We start from the raw sequence: 18253 nt of genomic DNA on the forward strand, positions 1-18253 counted from the left end.
ACCCACTGATATTGCACCAAAAATTTTTAAAATATGGCAATCAACAATTGACACATTTATCTTTAAAAGTAAAAGACCTAGGACATCAAAAAACTTGAGATATAGGAGGGTAGAAGAAGGAGGATGGGGAATACCCCTGTTGAAACTATATTATGAAGCTTATCAGCTCAGACACTTATGTCCATAATCAATGATTCTCAAGAAAAATATTGGGTATGTATAGAAAAGTCTTTATTTCAAGATATAGATCTGGCAGTATTAACCTTTATTAAAAAAGAAATTAAAAAGGGAATACAACAACAACATACAAGCATTAATCCCATATTAAAGGTCTGGAAATATAGAAAGGAATCATTGATGCCAGGGATATCCCCACTGATACCAATTTGTGGACACCCGGACTTTCACCTAAAAGAGAGAATGATAAATAAAAAGGCATTAAAAGATAATCAACTCTACAGATTAATGCATTATTATACTGATTTATTACCCATATCTAGGACTGTCTGGAGGACATCATTGAAGAGTTCAAATATTACATGGTTAGAGTGGTATCAACTATCTACATTTATTAGGAAGCAACACATCATACAGCAAGGCACCAGAAACTTGACAGATTTTGAAAGAATGGTAGTTAGCATACCAGAAAAAGATAAAGGGCAAATAACTACCCTATATAGATTGCTACTTGAACAGGATTTAGGATCACAACAAGGGCTACGAACTTGCTGGGAATCTGACTGGGCTATCAAAATTGATAGCTAAATTTTCTTTTAAAGCCATATCAGCTAAATACACAGAAATATCACTCAAAATCTTACAAAAATGGTACTTAACGCCATCCAGAATTGCAAGGATAGACAAGTCTTACTCACCATTGTGCTGGAGAGGATGTGGGGTCCGCGGATCCTATGTTCACATGAGGTGGGACTGTGAACGTATTCAAAGATTCTGGATGGAGGTTTTTGAAGAAATATCCATTATAGTGGGAATGAAAGTAATAAAAACACCGGAATTGGCATTACTTAATAAATTCGATGGCCAAAACCAAACCATATCACATAAAAAGCAAATTGAGTATCTCTTAATAGCAGCATGCATGTTGATAGCTAAATGCTGGAAAGAGGCAAAAGGATTAAACATTGGGAAGTGGTATAGCATAGTATGGGAAATAGCGCTCTCAGAGAAACTTACTCAATGTTTGAGAGTGGCAAGAGGACAAAAGAAAAAAGATAGTTTTGCTACAGAATGGTCGTGTTTTATTACACATACAAACAAAACATCAGCACCAATACAGGTTCCAATTGCCTTTAACAGCTTATGGCTACAATAGTTTCTCTGGAGATCTGGGATTTGTCCTCTTGTTAATTAATTATTATCTAAAACTGCCTAATAACCATTGTTAAGTAATTTGTATTGTATGTGGATAGTGATAGATTGAGTTGTACTTTTATATGTAATGTACTATTCTTTGTGTATATGGTTTCTGTATTATGTGAATATTTAATATTCAATCTTTCTTTATATATTTCAAATAAAAAACATATTAAAAAAAACATATTAAGCAATCTAACACAGACACAGACTGGGATAGGGCTCATCCTAACAGGCTTGTTGAAAGAGGAAAGTCTTCAAAAGGCGCCTAAAAGATAGCAGAGATGGCGCCTGCCTAATATTCAAAGGGAGGGAATTCCACAGGGTAGGTGCCGCCACACTAAAGTTCCATTTCCTATATTGTGCGGAACGAACCTCCTGATAAGATGGTATCTGCAGGAGGCCCTCTCCTGTAGAGCGAGTGATAGACTGGGTATATAAGGGATAAGACAGTCTTTTAAGTATCCTGGTCCCGAGCTGTATAGGGCTTTGTACGCCACAACTAGAACCTTGAACTTGGCCTGGTAGCAAATGGGCAGCCAGTGCAATTCTTTCAGCAGCGGGGTGACATGTTGGCGATACCCTGCTCCAGTGAGCAGTCTCGCCGCCGCATTTTGCACCAGCTGCAGCTTCCAGACCAACCTCAAGGGCAGCCCCACATAGAGCGCATTACAGTAATCCAGTTTATAGGTTACCAGTGCGTGGACAACAGTGGTCAGGCTATCCCGGTCCACAAACGGCAGCAGCTGTCTCACCAGCCAAACCTAGTAAAAGGCACTCCTAGCCACGGAGGTAACCTGGGCCTCTAGCGACAAAGATGGATCCAGGAGCACCTCCAGGCTATGGACCTGCTCTTTCAGAGGGAGTACAACCCCATCCAAAGTAGGCAACTGACCAATTATCCGAACTCGGGAACCACCAACCCACAGCACCTCCGTCTTGCTAGGATTCAGACTCAGTTTATTGGCCCTCATCCAGCCCACCACCGAGTCCAGGCAGCGGTCCAGGGCTTGCACGGCCTCTCCCGATTCAGATGTTACAGAGAAATAGAGCTGGGTATCATCAGCATACTGCTGACACCTCACCCCAAAGCTCCTGATGACTGCTCCCAAGGGCTTCACATGGATGTTAGACAGCATGGGGGACAAGATGGTACCCCACAGCCCACCCATTAAATCTTTTTTTAAACTACTGTATAGCACTTCGTAGCTTTAACCCCGCCCGTTCAGGATTGCAGCCAATCAGTGAAGTGTTTGTTTGACCTGTGGCAGTGTCTAGTAAACCTCATTGCAAGGCCAGAAAATGGTGGTTCCCCCCCCCTACGTTTATCTGAAAATGTCATAAATTGGGTAAGTATATACATTTCAGTTTTTCCCCCTCTTGTGTGTAGGAGACAGATCCTGGGCAGTGTTTTGAAAACCTTCCCAATACTTGCTTTTGTGGGGGTAAAAGCATGCTAATCCCATATCTCCAGAGTAAATCCCATTGAATTCAATAGGATTTACTTTTGAGTAGACATGGTTATGAATGTGCTGAAAATCAGTGGGACTTGGGAGTGAATGTAAAAAATTGTGTTTGTGTTCTCTTTCTGTCCCCCCCCCAGTCCTATTTTAAAGCAAGTAGGCAGGGCTTACTTAGGTATTACAGTTTTTATTCTGTAGGAAACTAATACTGATTTTTTAAAAAACTAATACTGATTTTTCTGCAATGACCAACTGGTTTGACAATAAACTATTATATGGGCTGTATGTATTTATACATCTGCAGTGTGTGTGTGTAGTCTTTCCAACAACCCTGTGAGGTAGGGTTGGAAACCAAGGCAGCTCACAACAAGAAATAAAGCCATTTAAAATCCAATAACCATAAAGCAAGAATAAACAGTTGGAAAACAGCCTAAAGAGGCATGATTCTGAATTTTGGGTTGGGTGAATGAAGTTTATTTATTTATTATATGATTTATATCCCGCCCTTTCTCCCAGTAGGAGCCCAGGGCGGCAAACAAAAGCACTAAAAGCACTTTAAAACATCATAAAAACAGACTTTAAAATATATTAAAACATCTTTGAAAATATTTTTAAAAGCTTAAAAAAAACATATTTTTTTAAAAAAGAAAAGGCTTAAAAACATATTAAAAAGCAATTCCAACACAGACTCAGACTGGGATAAGGTCTCAACTTAAAAGAACAAGTTGAAAGAACAAGTTCCTTATCACTGAGGTTCTCTGCACACTTCCCAGTTTGAGTAAGCCCCATTGAATACATTGGGACTTGCTTCTGAGTAAACAAACATCGGATTGCACTATAAATATATTTACAGATTGTGTAATTCATAAACATATTTGAGAGTCATGTTTATATAAATATTTCTTCATACTGTGTCCCACTAAGTATTTGATTTCACACTATGGTTGTAGATGATTTTTTCTTCTACATTTTAAGTGTGCCCTTCTTCCTGGGGGTGGTCATGGTTCTCCATTGTTTTCATCCTGAGGGGAGGATAGGCTGAGAGATGGTGAGTAGCACATTTAAGGTTTCTTCACCTCCCCTCCTTTTTTATTTGTATTGATTTTATATTTATATCTTTCCCTGGCTGTTTTTATGTATTTTAAATATTTTTAGATTAAATAAATAGGAAATCATAATTGTGAACCTCCCTAAAAGCAATTTACCTATCCTTATGTTTTGGCAAAGTGATGGTGTGAAGGCATGCTGGTAGAACAAGAGACCATGTTTGAGGCATGTTATAAGGTGTTTGAGGACTTTGTCACACATTACTTTTTGAGACCTGTAGATTCATGTTGGAAAGAACACATGCACGTTTTAAATGGTGGCTTGGGTGCTGTTTTTTCAGTCTACGCTGCATGCGTAGGGAAGGTGATACATCATCTGGCAGCTAGCTTCATAACGTGAGAATGAAAAACATTTGGATCACCATTCACTTGTTTACTTTTCTCACTATTGAGACCACTTCATCTATTACTTTTTCATAAACAGAAATTTAATCTTTGTATAGGAAAAAGTATTTTGTAAAATATGAAGGACAGTGGCTGCCCAGTCAGTATAACCACTGTACAAGATCTACTCAGCCACTGTAATTACCTTTTTGTTTTGAGTGCCCTTTTGTCTGGGTCTTGGTTCAGGTGTGTATCCAACTTTGATGTGCTTATGGAAGGGGTGTGCAAGTAGTGCCCCCCCAAGTGTGGAGGCTTGGACAAACATTGTGTTATGGAAAACCAAAGTCTGTGTGAAAGTACATATTTGGGAATGCCATCAGTGTAATCCTAAACACACTTAATAAATAATATCGAACTTGCACGTCACAAAATATATTACGGTCATGTCCATAAGCACCAGGAGGGTAGTCACCCAGGGGATCTTAGTCCCTCTGCTTTTTGGGGAGCAGGGTCCCTATGTCTCCAAGCATCCTACAGTCAGCATGAAAAGGGAGTGTGTTAGTCACTGAGAAGAGTCTTCTAATATGCTTCCTTGCCTTTTCTGCAGATTGGAGCCAATCAGAGTGAAAGGAGGTGAGTCAGCCACTGAGAAGACTCTTCTCAGTTGCTAACACTCTCCACTTACATGCTGATTGGCTCCTAGAGATGTTTGTTGTTGTGACAGAATGCATTCACAAAGATCTCATTCTTAATCCAGGAGTAAAAAAGGGTGTATGTGGCTGCAACTATCATGAAGGGACTCTGCACTTCTGAATTTTCTACTAAACAACTGATAAATACCTATGTAACTTTGTGTCTGGAGACTTATTATTAAGAATCACTTTCCATAACTGTAAGGAGGTATGTCCACACGCATGCATCCCAGGCACCTAAATGAGGGGTGAGAGCAGCATAGGGACATAAGCAGATGTCTTATACCAGGGGTTCCCAAACTTTTCTTCTACATAGACCACTTGAAAATTGCTGAGGGTCTGAAAGTATCTGAAAATTTACTATGGGCATATTCAAGATAATTAACTCCCATTAGTGATAAGAGCAAGAATTTGGGCTGTGCATATGATATTGTTATTTAAAGGTGTAGTTTTAATTTTGCTAGTTGTTTATGTCACTACTATTGCCATTACATTCAGTGATATACGGGAATTACGATTTACGAGTAACATTAGTACAAAAAACATTACTAAGGATTCTGTATGGTCTGATACGGGAGGAGGTCCATGGGGGTGACACCATGAGTTACCGCACTGGGTGACACCAACCCTAGTGACGCCACTGCTGCTGGACTCACCTTTGGTGCATCTACAGCTGTGTGTGAAAATTCAGTGTCAACTTTGACACATGTGCTGACACCATACAGGCGTTTAATGCTTCAGCAGAGAAAAGCAGTAATCTTGGCTTTTGAAAGTAACGTATTTGAAGGAATTTCAAATGAACCGTTGCTCTGCAAGTTTGCAGAGAAATCACAGCACAATTGAATTTATTAACAGTTCAGAACATTATGGTAGGATGACTTGCCCAATATATATTTACTTCCTTGTTGTTGTTATTTTGTTACACAAATATTTTGCATGTGGAAGGTATTGTATTTTAAATTAATTTGCTTTTTTGTAAACTTTACAAGTCATAGTTCCTAATTACAATGCATAAATTGGGGTTCATTTTTGTCATTACCTATGAAAACTTCCCCCCATAAACCTTTTATAGGTACCAATGCCCTAATCCTTCTGCTCCACCCATTTTTGTTTCTGCCCACCCAATGAAAAATGTCTCGCTACACTCTTGCCATTTACCCAGGCATTTGAGGGTTGAAAGATACTACTCCTGGCAACCTTTAAATTATTACCTGTGAGGGTATGTGATTGCTTGTAGATGTCAATCTTTGCTTGGTTTAATAAAGTCTGGGAGACAATACTAATGATAAAATTAACACACCTTAGAAGAGAAAAAAGTGGGCAAGTAAACAGATTTGTAGAACAGTGGTCTTTATTTATTATGTTTTGAAACAAGATCCAGGATAATATTATTCATGTTCTTTATATACATTATTATAAAGGTGAAAGGAAAATTATATGAAAATAATATGATAAAGGGAAATATTTTTTATAAAATATGTTTTTCTCTTCTGTCCTTTAAAATGAACACAAATCTGTATAATTTTTCCCTTCTATTTACAGACTGCATTTCCAGTTATTACTGTGTTATGGAAAATTAAGTTTATTCTGTTAATAATCTAAAATTCTATTAGTAAATCTAAGAAAAAAACACCTACTACTGGCCTGGAGCCTTTGAGATAGGGTTTCTGCATCGTTATGACCACAAACTATAATCTACCGCTTTAATCTCAAATTTACTTAATGTTTTTCCATTTTTCTAGTGCTGTTTGTAGAAAGCTGAAACAGAAGGTGGTTGTAAAAAACGTACAGACGTCTCCTAGATTTATAATTGGAGGAAAGAAAGTCACATTGTCAGAGAGGTAAGCATAGGCAGTTGGTGACGGTCTTTATGATGGGAAAGACCACAGAGGTTACATCTTTCAATCTTTAAACAATCCAGATCTTTAAAACACATCTTTAAAAATTTATTTTAAAACATTACTGCACCCAATAAAGGAACAAAACACAGCTAACATTGCATCACACACACACCCACTCTGCCTGGACACAGTTTACAAAATAATTTGTTGTGGTTTTCTTCCTGCCTCTCACCCCCTTTCTTGTGCATGTCCTATGCAATACATATATTTTCCATCACAGGTACCAATGAAATTGGGTAGAATTTCTTAGAATGTTTGGGTGAGATCTGGATCCTTTTCTTGAGGAACTGATGAATTCTCTTTATATGCCTCATTCTCACTGGGCTTTCCTCCTTTACTTCTTCTTAGCAGTTTATATGTTGTTGAGGTTTATGCCCTAGAAAGCCCTGTGGCCATTTATCTATCCACACCTTGTAGACAGCAATGAGGACAACACATTGGTTTCTTTCTGTGAGAGCACAAATATGCAGACTTCATTGGTGCACAGTGTTGTGACTAGTTAGTAGCAGATGAGTTGCCAGAAATATTGTGAACATGCCCATCAATGTTACCTTTTGTTTTTACAGCTATTGTTGTATGGTTGCTTGTGCATAGGTTGAACATAGGATCATGATTATTTTACACTGGCATTAGTCCTTATATACAGGCCGCCTGGTGTAGCAGGATCATAGGATTGCCCTGTATTTACACCAGAGCCCAGTGAATTTTCTGTAATAAGATTATGAGCATTGTTTAGAAAAATAATATTCTTCTATGTTTAATATTGAGAATCATAGTAATTGTGAAGCAAAAATAACTTAGTGAAGGTGGTGGTGGCAGCACTTATTTTACAATTAAATTTGTAGCAGGTTAAAAAGGTGTAAAAGGAAACTGACCAACATTTTTGTGCATATCCCAAAAGTCTAGTTTAGTGTATGAAAAATGGAGACTCTAGTAAGCACTATTATATTTTATGATATTTTTTTTCACAACAACCCTCTGAGGTAGGCTATATTGAGAGAGTGATTGGCCCAAAGTCCAAGGGTAAGAAGAAATTTGAATGCAAATGTCCACAATCTAACATTCTAAGCAGTCCACCACACTAGCCCTGGACTCTGTATGCAGTTCTGTATCTTCCTGTGCCATGGAGTGGCTTTGCTTCTACAGTTAGTCTGTTGAGAAGGAGCACTAAACAGGAGAGGCAGGCAGGACCAAAGGCCTGATGCTGTGCCCTAGCCAATTTTGTAGACCCTGTCTAGGAATGTTCCTGCTGTGACATAGACTGGTTCCTAAAGTATCTGATCCTCTCGACTGGCTTTGGTATTGCCTTTTTTTCACAGCTCTGGGGAGCCATTCATTTCTACCGATTGCATAATGACTTCAGTATCTCAAACTGAGCAGCAAAAATGGTCCATAGATAAACACTGAGATTCATTTCATAATCTCAGACCTTAGAAATGCTGAGCTTTATGGAAAGATGTGCTAAGCAGATGAAGAGAAGTTGAGTAATTGCAGAACCCATTGGCTAAGCAATTGTTGTTATTCAATTATGTGTTTTGTTGACTGTTGTATTACGTGAAAAACAATAAAAGTCATTAAAAATGTTGAGATTTGCTGTTTTGTTTCAAATTACTCAAGAGGTCTCATAAACTTACAAGTATATTTAAGTTTACTATAAGACTACTTAATATTCCCTACCACATTTCCATGTCATCATATTTTTTATTCTCCAGACTAATTTATTTTCCATTGTACTTGATGAACCTGTAGCTAGCTCCAAATCCAGGGTTTTTAGTATCTGGATTTCCCATTACTTCTGAACTATTTTCTATTCAACAGCAAATGAAGCCAGCTTTGAAATTAAATCTCTATTCATTCTCAGGGTCAATTTTTTCTCATTCAAAAACTTTACAAAATTAATAATGGATCCTGACTTTTCACATGATGCTCATTATTTTTGTGTCTCTCCTGTTTCCTCTTTGTTTTTTTGTTATTTTCCTTAAAAATATTCTGTCCCATTTTTATATAGTTTTTGCTTCCACTTCCATAACATGCAGATACTATAGTATGAGAAGGAGACTTCATGGGTGCCTAGGCTGTCTCAAATGCTCCAGTAAGATTTAGCAAATCTCTGATTACACTGTATATACTATGCAGCATCTTAGGATGGCTTACAAGACTGGGGAAGTTAGGGTGTTATTCATCTAGAATTACATATTACAGCATGGATATGGGGACATAGATCTTTGGTTCATGTTGTTATATGCCTTCAAGTTGATTTCAAGTTATGGAGACCCTATAAATCAGGGACCTCCAATAGCATCTGTTATAAACCACCTATTCCGATCTTGTACGTTCAGGTCTGTGGCTTCCTTTATGGAATCAATCCATCTCTTGTTTGGTCTTCCTCTTTTTCTTCTCCCTTCTGTTTTTCTCAGCATTATTGTCTTTTCTAGTGAATCATGTCTTCTCATTATGTGTCCAAAGTATGATAACCTTAGTTTCATCATTTTAGCTTCTAGTGATAGTTCTGGTTTAATTTGTTCTAACACCCAAATATTTGTCTTTTTCGCAGTCCATGGTATTCACAAAGCTCTCCTCCAACACCACATTTCAAATGAGTTCATTTTTCTCTTATCCACTATTTCACAGTCCAACTTTCACATCCATACATAGAGATCAGGAATAGCATGGTCTGAATGATCCTGACTTTAGTGTTCAGTGATACATCTTTGCATTTGAGGACCTTTTCTAGTTCTCTCATAGCTGCAGTCCCAAGTTCTAATCTTCTAATTTCTTGACTGTTGTCTCCATTTTGGTTAAGGACTGTACCAAGGTATTGATAATCCTTGATGTTCAATATCGTCATTGTCAGCTTTAAAGTTACATAAATCCATGGAGGCTCAGATTTCAGCAGTGAGCCGGGCAGCTTGGTATCAATTACACCTCATACGTAGACTGCAACCCTACCTCCCTGTTCATCAGCTCCCATTGGTGGTACATGCCCTGGTCACCTCTCGTTTGGACTACTGTAATGCGCTCTACGTGGGGCTACCCTTGAAAACGGTCCGGAAACTACAACTTATACAAAATGCGGCGGCTCGACTACTGTCGCCGCCGGGAGCACATCACCCCAGTGCTGTTCGATCTGCACTGGCTCCCAGTTGTTTTCCGGGCCCAATTCAAGGTGTTGGTATTAACCTTTAAAGCCCTACACGGTCTCGGCCCAGTTTATCTGATGGAGCGCCTCCAACGCCACCAATTATGCCGCCCGACAAGATCAGCCACACAGGGCCTTCTCTCAGTCCCACCAACTAAAACAGCTAGGCTGGTAGGGACTAGAGAGAGGGCCTTCTCTGTGGCGGCCCCCACTCTCTGGAACTCCCTCCCGTATGATCTCCGGCATGCCCCTTCCCTGAATGTATTCCGCCAGGCCTTGAAGACCTGGCTTTTCAGACAGGCCTTCGGGACTTCCGGGGAGGGTTAATCTTTTTTACTAATTGCCTGCTACTCTGAACTGTCACTGTTTTACTGTTTTATTGTTGTACTGTATTTATTATGATGTATTTTAATTGAGTTGTACGTCGCCTAGAGTGGCCATTGGCCAGATAGGCGACTTATAAATTAAAATTATTATTATTATTATTATTTTGTTGTCATTACTTTAGTCTTCTTGATGTTCAGCTATAGTCCTGCTTTTGTGCTTTCCTCTTTAACTTTCCTCAGCATTTGTTTTAAATCATTACTGGTTTCTGCTAAGAGTATGGTATCGTCTGCATATCTTAAATTATTGATATTTCTTCCTCCAATTTTCACACCTCCTTCATCTTGATCCAATCCCGCTTTCCGTATATGTTCTGCATATAGATTAAACAAATGGGGTGATAAAATACACCCCTGTCTCACACCCTTTCTGATTGGAAAGCTATTGGTTTATTTTATTTTATTTATTTATTTATTGCACTTGTATACCGCCCCATAGCCGAAGCTCTCTCGGTGGTTTACAGCAATCAAAAATATTAAAATAAATATACAATTTAAAACACATATTTTAAAAACAATTTAAAACACAATTTTAAAATTTAAAACAATATAAAAACAATTTAATACACATGCTAAAATGCCTGGGAGAAGAGGAAAGTCTTGACCTGGTGCTGAAAATATAACAGTGTTGGTGCCAGGCGCACCTCGTCAAGGAGATCATTCCATAATTTGGGGGCCACCACTGAGAAGACCCTCGCCCTTGTTGCCACCCTCCAAGCTTCCCTTGGAGTAGGCACATGGAGGAGGGCCTTTGATCTTGAATGTAGTGTACAGGTGGGTTCGTATCGGGAGAGGCGTTCCATCAGGTATTGTGGTCCCAAGCCGTGTAAGGCTTTATAGGTCAAAACCAGCACCTTGAATTGAGCTCAGAAACATACAGGCAGCCAATGCAAGTGGGCCAGAATCAGTTTTATATGTTCGGACTGTCTGGTCCCTGTTACCAATCTGGCTGCTGCATTTTGCACAAGCTACAGTTTCCGAACCATCTTCAAAGGCAGCCCCACGTAGAGTGCATTGCAGTAATCTAATTTGGAGGTTACCAGAGCATGGACAACTGAAGCCAGGTTATCCCTGTCCAGATAGGGACATAGTTGGGCCACCAACTGAAGCTGGTAGAAGGCACTCCATGCCACCGAGGCTACCTGAGCCTCAAGTGACAGAGATGGTTCTAGGAGAACCCCCAAGCTATGAACCTGCTCCTTCAGGGGGAGTGCAACCCCATCCAGAACAGGTTGGACATCCACCATCTGGTCAGAAGAACCACCCACTAGCAGCATGTCAGTCTTGTCTGGATTGAGCCTCAGTTTATTAGCCCTCATCCAGTCCATTGTCGCAGCCAGGCACCGGTTCAGCACATTGACAGCCTCACCTGAAGAAGATGAAAAGGAGAAATAGAGCTGCGTGTCATCAGCATACTGATGGCAACGCACTCCAAAGCTCCAGATGACCGCACCCAACGGTTTCATGTAGATGTTGAACAGCATGGGGGACAGAACTGACCCCTGTGGAACCCCATACTGGAGAGTCCAGGGTGCCGAGTAATGTTCCCCAAGCACCACATTCTGGAGGTGACCTGCCAAGTGGAGTGGAACCACCGCAATGCAGTAACTCCCACTCCCAACTCAGCTAGTCTCCCCAGAAGGATACCATGGTCGATGGTATCGAAAGCCGCTGAGAGATCAAGGAGAATCAACAGAGTCACACTCCCCCTGTCTCTCTCCCGACAAAGGTCATCATACAGGGCGACCAAGGCTGTTTCCGTGCCAAAACCAGGCCTGAAACCCGACTGAAATGGATCCAGATAATCGGTCTCATCCAAGAGCGTCTGGAGCTGGTTTCTCCATATTCCGTCCTTACAGTAGCCTCTTGTCCAGAGTACAGGTTGCGCCTCACGACAATCAGATACTGTGGCACCCCCATTTCTTTTAAAGCATTCCATAGTTTTTCATGATCTACATAATTAAAGGCTTTGCTGTAATCCACAAAGCACAGGGTGATTTTCTTCCGAACTTCCTTGGTCTGTTTCATTATCCAACGTATGTTTGTTTGCAATATGATCTCTGGTACCTCTTCCCTTTCTAAATCCAGCTTGGACATCTGGCATTTCTCGCTCCATATATGGTAAGAGCCTTTGTTGTAGAATCTTGGGCATTACTTTGCTTGCGTGGGATATTAAGGCAATAGTTGGATAATTACTGCATTCCCTGGGATCCCCTTTCTTTGGAATTGGGATGTGTGTTGAATGCTTCCAGTCTGTGGGCCATTGTTTTCTTTTCCATATTTGATGACAAATTTTTGTCAAAATTTGGACAGATTCAGTCTCAGTAACTTGTAGCAACTCTCTTGGTATGCCTTCTGTTCCTGGTGATTTGTTTCTTCCAAGTATTTTAAGAGCAGCTTTGTTCTTCTTCTTTAGCTTTATTCTGATTTTCAGTATGACCAGTTCATGATCTGTACCACATTCTGCTCCTGGTCTTGTTTTCGCAGAATGTATGAAACTTCTCCATCTTCTGCTACCAATTATATAATCAATTTGATTCCCATTTTGACCATTTGGTGATGTCCACGTGTACAGTCGTCTTTTTGGTTGCTCAAAAAATGTGTTGGCAAGAAACAAGTTATTAGCTTCATAGAATTCAGTAAGTCTTTCTCCTGCTTCATTTTTATCTCCTAAGCCCTATTTACCCACAATTTCTAGTTCTTCTCTGTTCTCTACTTTTGCATTCCAGTTCCCCATGATTATCAGAACATCTTGTTTTGGTGTGTGATCAATTTCTTCCTGTACTGCTGCATAAAATCTTTCCAATTCCTCTTCTTCTGTGTTTGCTGTTGGAGCACAGACTTGGGTGATGGTTATGTTAATAGGTTTCCCATTAAATCTCACTGATATCACTCACTCAGACCTTGCGTTGTAGCTCCTAATTGCTTTTGCTACATCACTTCTCGCTATTAAAGCAACCCCATTTCTTCTTGATTTCTCATTTCCTGCATAAAATATTTTGTAGTTGCCTGATTGAAAATGTCCCATTCCTGTCCATTTTAATTCACTCACACCCAGTATTGTAATGTTGATATGCTCCATTTCTTGCTTGACAATTTCTAACTTTCCCTGGTTCATGCTTCTCACATTCCATGTTCCTATTGTGTACGTCGTACAACTCTGGACTCTCCTTTTGCATCCGTGCACATTAGCCTCTGGGCTTCGATTCAGCTTCGACCCAGTAGCATCATTAGTCACAGTGCTACTCATATTTTTTGGTATTTCTTCCCCAGTAGCTAGTTGAGTGCCTTCTGACCTGAGGGTCTCATCTTCCAGCACTATCTCGTGTTGCATTTTGGATACTCTGTTCATAGGGTTTTCATGGTAAGAGGTATTCAAAGGTGGTTTACCATTGCCTTCCTTTGAATCTGGATGCATCTTAGTCTGGTGTCTCAGCTTTTACCATTCCGCCTTGGGTGACCCTGCTAGGAGTCTAGCTTCTTGGTCTAGACACCTGACAGCATTGCTGTCAGCTTCTTCAACACTCTCAAACCCCCTCACCATGTTAAGGTGTGCATCCTAGAGGAGGATTTGGTTCATACATAACATGAAATCATGGTTTGATTTTACATTAGCAAATCTTCTGTTCACACACTCCTATCATCTCTTGCATGCTCTAGTTTACATACTTATTTCCTGGTTTAGGAGTCAAGATAAACCATAACTCATCATTGCATCTGAACCGGCAAACTATGATTTGTGCCTGCCTTCCAGAATTCATTAATTCTGTGTATGGTGACATGTTTAGTTTCACCGAGACTAAGCTGAAATGTTTGAATTCTGGGCTGTACCACTATAGATTGCTGGGGGGCGGTGAGAAGAAGGTATTTTTCATTGTTACATCATTGGAAACACTGTTAGAATGTAGTTACTGTAATCATTTTACTATTTTACTGTCACAGCAAAAACAACAAACAGTCTTATGGTACCTTGGCTTAGCACATTTATTGTAGCATAAGCTTTCATAGACTAGAACCTACTTCATCAGATGCTGGAATTTATGTTACAATAAATGTGTTAGTATTTAAGGTACCACAAGACATTTTGTTATTTCAGGAACAGGACTATTCCAGACACTTATCCCTGTTGGGCTAGTGGTCTACTTGCAAACTTAAAACACAACAACTAAGGGGAACATAAGAAAGATCAAACCAAAAGCTTTTTCACTAATAGGCAAAAAACATTGTGGTTTAAGAATTGGCAACAGATATTTCTATCAAACTTTAAAAAGCAGGAAAATTGGGCAGCTATAGTGAATGTACCAGGGCAGCAGGAGACCTGACCACCTTTCTGAGATATTGGACTGCCCTACAAATTGGTCAAAATGCAAACACAATTTGTGTTGGTCTTTCACAGTCCCATCCACTTCTGGTGTAGCTTGGAAGAATGTGGTAACATGTGCCGATCAGCTGTGAAATCTCTTTGAAGCTGAATTAAAAAAAAAACACTCAAGCAGATCCTGCCAGGTTTTACAGTAAAAAAGGGGTGGGACTTGCATCATGGGCCCCTGTTTTCAGAAGAGAGAGGTGGAGACACACTAGAGCTTGCAGAACAGTGAGTGTGTTTCTACCCAAACACTGCAGGGAAACTGTGGCCCTTTGAACCAGTCCACCGTCCTATACTGTGACATGATACTATCATTACTAGTAGCTATTGATAGCTTTATTCTGTATCAATGGCCAGGAGCGTCTATTTCCAGCTAGGGCTGATTCACTAGCTATGGCCCTCTTGGACAGAGATGACTTGGCCATTCTTTCGTAACCTCCAGACTGGATTATTGCAATGCACTCTGTGTGGGACTGCCCTTGAAGACAATTCGGAAATTTCAACTGATGAAAAATACAGGAGCCAGATTACTGGCTGGCATTCCACTTCAAACTCATACAACCCCTGTTCAGTATTGGTTGCCAATACAATTTGTTTCCAGGCCCAATTCCAGGTGCTCATATTATCAGGCTAAACAGGCTCTAAATATCTGAGAGATTGTCTCCATCTCTACCAACCTATAGTGTTAAGATTTGCAGAGGGGACTCTCTTCGTAGTTCTGCCATCCTTAGGAGTGCAGGGAGTAGCAGCCAGGAGAGGACTTTTTCTGTGGCAGACCCTAAATTGTGGAACTCCCTTCCCACAGAGAAGCACCTAACATCTTCTTGTATAGCTTTTGCCATATACTGAAGACATACCTCTTTAATCTGGCCTTTGACTGTTGAGGTTTTTAGTTTTTGGGGATCAATCTCTTCTGTGGAATGTATACTATTCTGTTCCATTTTGAATGGTGTTACTTGTTTTTATAATTGTAATGGTTTAATCTGTTTTTATAACTGTATATTCTATTATTGTAACCTGGCCTGGGACCTTATAATGAAGGGCAGGTAAGAAATCATATAAACAAACAAATAACCTCCTTATAAAGCCATCTAAATTGATGGCCATTATCACATCTTGAAGCAAATTCCACAGTATTCATAAGTATGAAGTGTATATGCAGCTCATATCCAGTTTGTTGTTCTGTGTGCAGGTTAATATTTCCATTGTAGACATATATGTGTCTGTGTATCTCAGTTATCTTACTCTATTAGTGCTTTGTGCTGAATAGCCTGTTCTGGCACATCAAACTTTAATTTAAATAGAAGAGAATCAATAAGCTTAGCAAATTGCCTATGGAAACCTAGGTACTCTGAATCTAGTGCTTTTATGGACTATTTAAAGGGCACCATTATTTGTCCTAATGATATGGCTTATACTCATCATTGGCTTTGGCTACCACAGCCCAATAATATGTATGCGCTTAATTATACTATAGGCATGTTATTGTAAGAGTCTGAAAAGCAAAATATTAAAAATAGCATTCTGTCTGAAAATGAATGGTACATTTTGTTCACTAGCCTACAAGTTATTTAAAACTTTCTTCAGTCTCATAAAACACATCTATAATATACCCATTTATTCAAATGAAATAATCAAGCAATTGTTTAAATAGCTGAAGGCAGATAATTAATTGTCTAAAAAAGCCATGAATCAATTGACAGCTCTAGTAAATTGCATTTTGGTCTTATGAGCTGTGATTACAAAGATATTTAAATGGCCATAAATGCTCTTGAAAAGTATAGGCTGGAAGTACAGAAAACCCATTTGGCCAGGCAAACTTTTCCTTGTTTTGCTGTTTTTAACAAACCTTGTCCCCTTAGATTGTTCTTTATATTATTATTTTTTAAATGACATACACAGTAAAATGCCTTTCCCCCCCACATACAACCAAAATATTTATCAGTTTCATGTAGTACAGTAGACCATTTAAATAAATAGGGGTTCACATTACTAGGAAGTCAGATAACTTGGAACTCAAAACATAAAAACACATTTCTACAAGTTTCCTATCCCGTAGTAGTAGAACACATGCTTTGCTAAGAGCCTGTTTCTTAAAGCCAAGTTCCAGGGTATAAGAGTATGGCAAATTCCATGAACCCCAAGAACATTATCTAGAAACAATAACAAACAGTTTCAATAGCAGGAGATTCTGAAAAAAGGAAACTTACCTATCTGAATCTGATTATGTGAATGTAACTGGTACAACAGCCCCATACTTCAACAGGGAAAACTCTTCAGAATTGGGCAATAGGCGTGTTCTCTACACTTTAGGGTGTGGATTAATCAGTATCTTACATGATTACAGGAAGCAAGATTTGTTAAAATGATATGAATGTACAAGTGGGGCCAACATATTTCTACTGAGTTACTAGTTGTTCAACATTTGAGCTGGAATTCTAGAAAGGATAGAATTTCTTTCATCTCATTGGCTTTCTATGAGTCTGCTTTGACCCACATGAGAGTTCTGCAGCCTGACTGCACAGTAGCACCTCAAAGTTTGCTTTTTTAAAAATTAAGTAACAAGAAGGTGGAGTAGACTGGAAAGACAAGGAGAAAAAAGTCAGGGAATGTCTGCATCATCCAGTTATATTGGCTCAGTACTATACTGCATGACTTTCCATACATCAGTCTCTCAGATCCTGGGAATTGTAGGTTGGTTAACATAGTAAGAATTCTTTGGGTGGCTCCCCAGACGATTACAGCTCTCGTCTCCAAGGAGAATGACTTTTAAACCAATATGTTTGCATTGTAGATATGTCCTGAAGAAGACAGAGTCCTTTCTTTGAGTCCTGTGTCACAGTTTTGGTTAGTGGTGGGTCCTGAGTCTGAAAAGGCTGAAGACTAGTGTTCTATCTGACACCAGTCTGGGAGAGTCTAGCCAGTTTCCTCTAGTTGCACTAGTGACAAATACCCAGATACACATTCCACTAGGACTGACTGCTTTTTGATATTTCTTAAAATGGAGTTTGGCCATGTTAAAAATAGATGACAGTCATGTTAAGCTGGACAGCTCAACCTTGACCAATGACCAATATAGGCCTGGTGTATCACTGAACCCCCCAAACAATATCAGAAATGAGGAACCTGCCTTAAAGAAAAATAGAGCAGAAATAGAGGTCTGTGAGATTTGGATACGTCTTAGCAGAGCACAGTGCAGGGCAAATACTAACTACCGCCTGGACTCATACCGCACCTGTTCTGTGCCTGAACAAGAGACCTTTGTCTCCAATCATCTCTGCAAAACAAATTAAGTAATCCAGATAGGGAGAACGGGAGGCAGGAAAGAGAAATAGAAGCATCAGTTACCGTCGGATGTATTTTGTTGGTCATTCCATTATATCCTTAATTATCTGTGGTGTACTTAACATAAAGACCTATTCACTAATAGGCAAAAAACCTTGCGGTTGAAGAACGCACCTAGAGCCCACAGATATTTCTATCACACTTTAAAAAGCAGGGAAAT

At 39.5% G+C, this 18253-nt stretch overlaps 1 long non-coding RNA gene across 1 annotated transcript; it reads right to left on the reverse strand.

Moving 5' to 3' along the window:
* Nucleotides 1-218: 218 nt before the first annotated feature.
* On the reverse strand, nt 219-17017 carry LOC133378325 (uncharacterized). The gene is made up of 3 exons (XR_009760952.1): nt 16959-17017; nt 876-951; nt 219-408 (listed from the first exon to the last, which is right to left on the reverse strand). It is a non-coding gene; the product is annotated as an uncharacterized LOC133378325 (long non-coding RNA).
* Between the last annotated feature and the right edge of the window lie 1236 nt (nt 17018-18253).

The sequence above is a fragment of the Rhineura floridana genome, chromosome 2 (genome assembly GCF_030035675.1).
Source record: "Rhineura floridana isolate rRhiFlo1 chromosome 2, rRhiFlo1.hap2, whole genome shotgun sequence".
NCBI classification, from domain to species: Eukaryota; Metazoa; Chordata; class Lepidosauria; order Squamata; family Rhineuridae; genus Rhineura; species Rhineura floridana.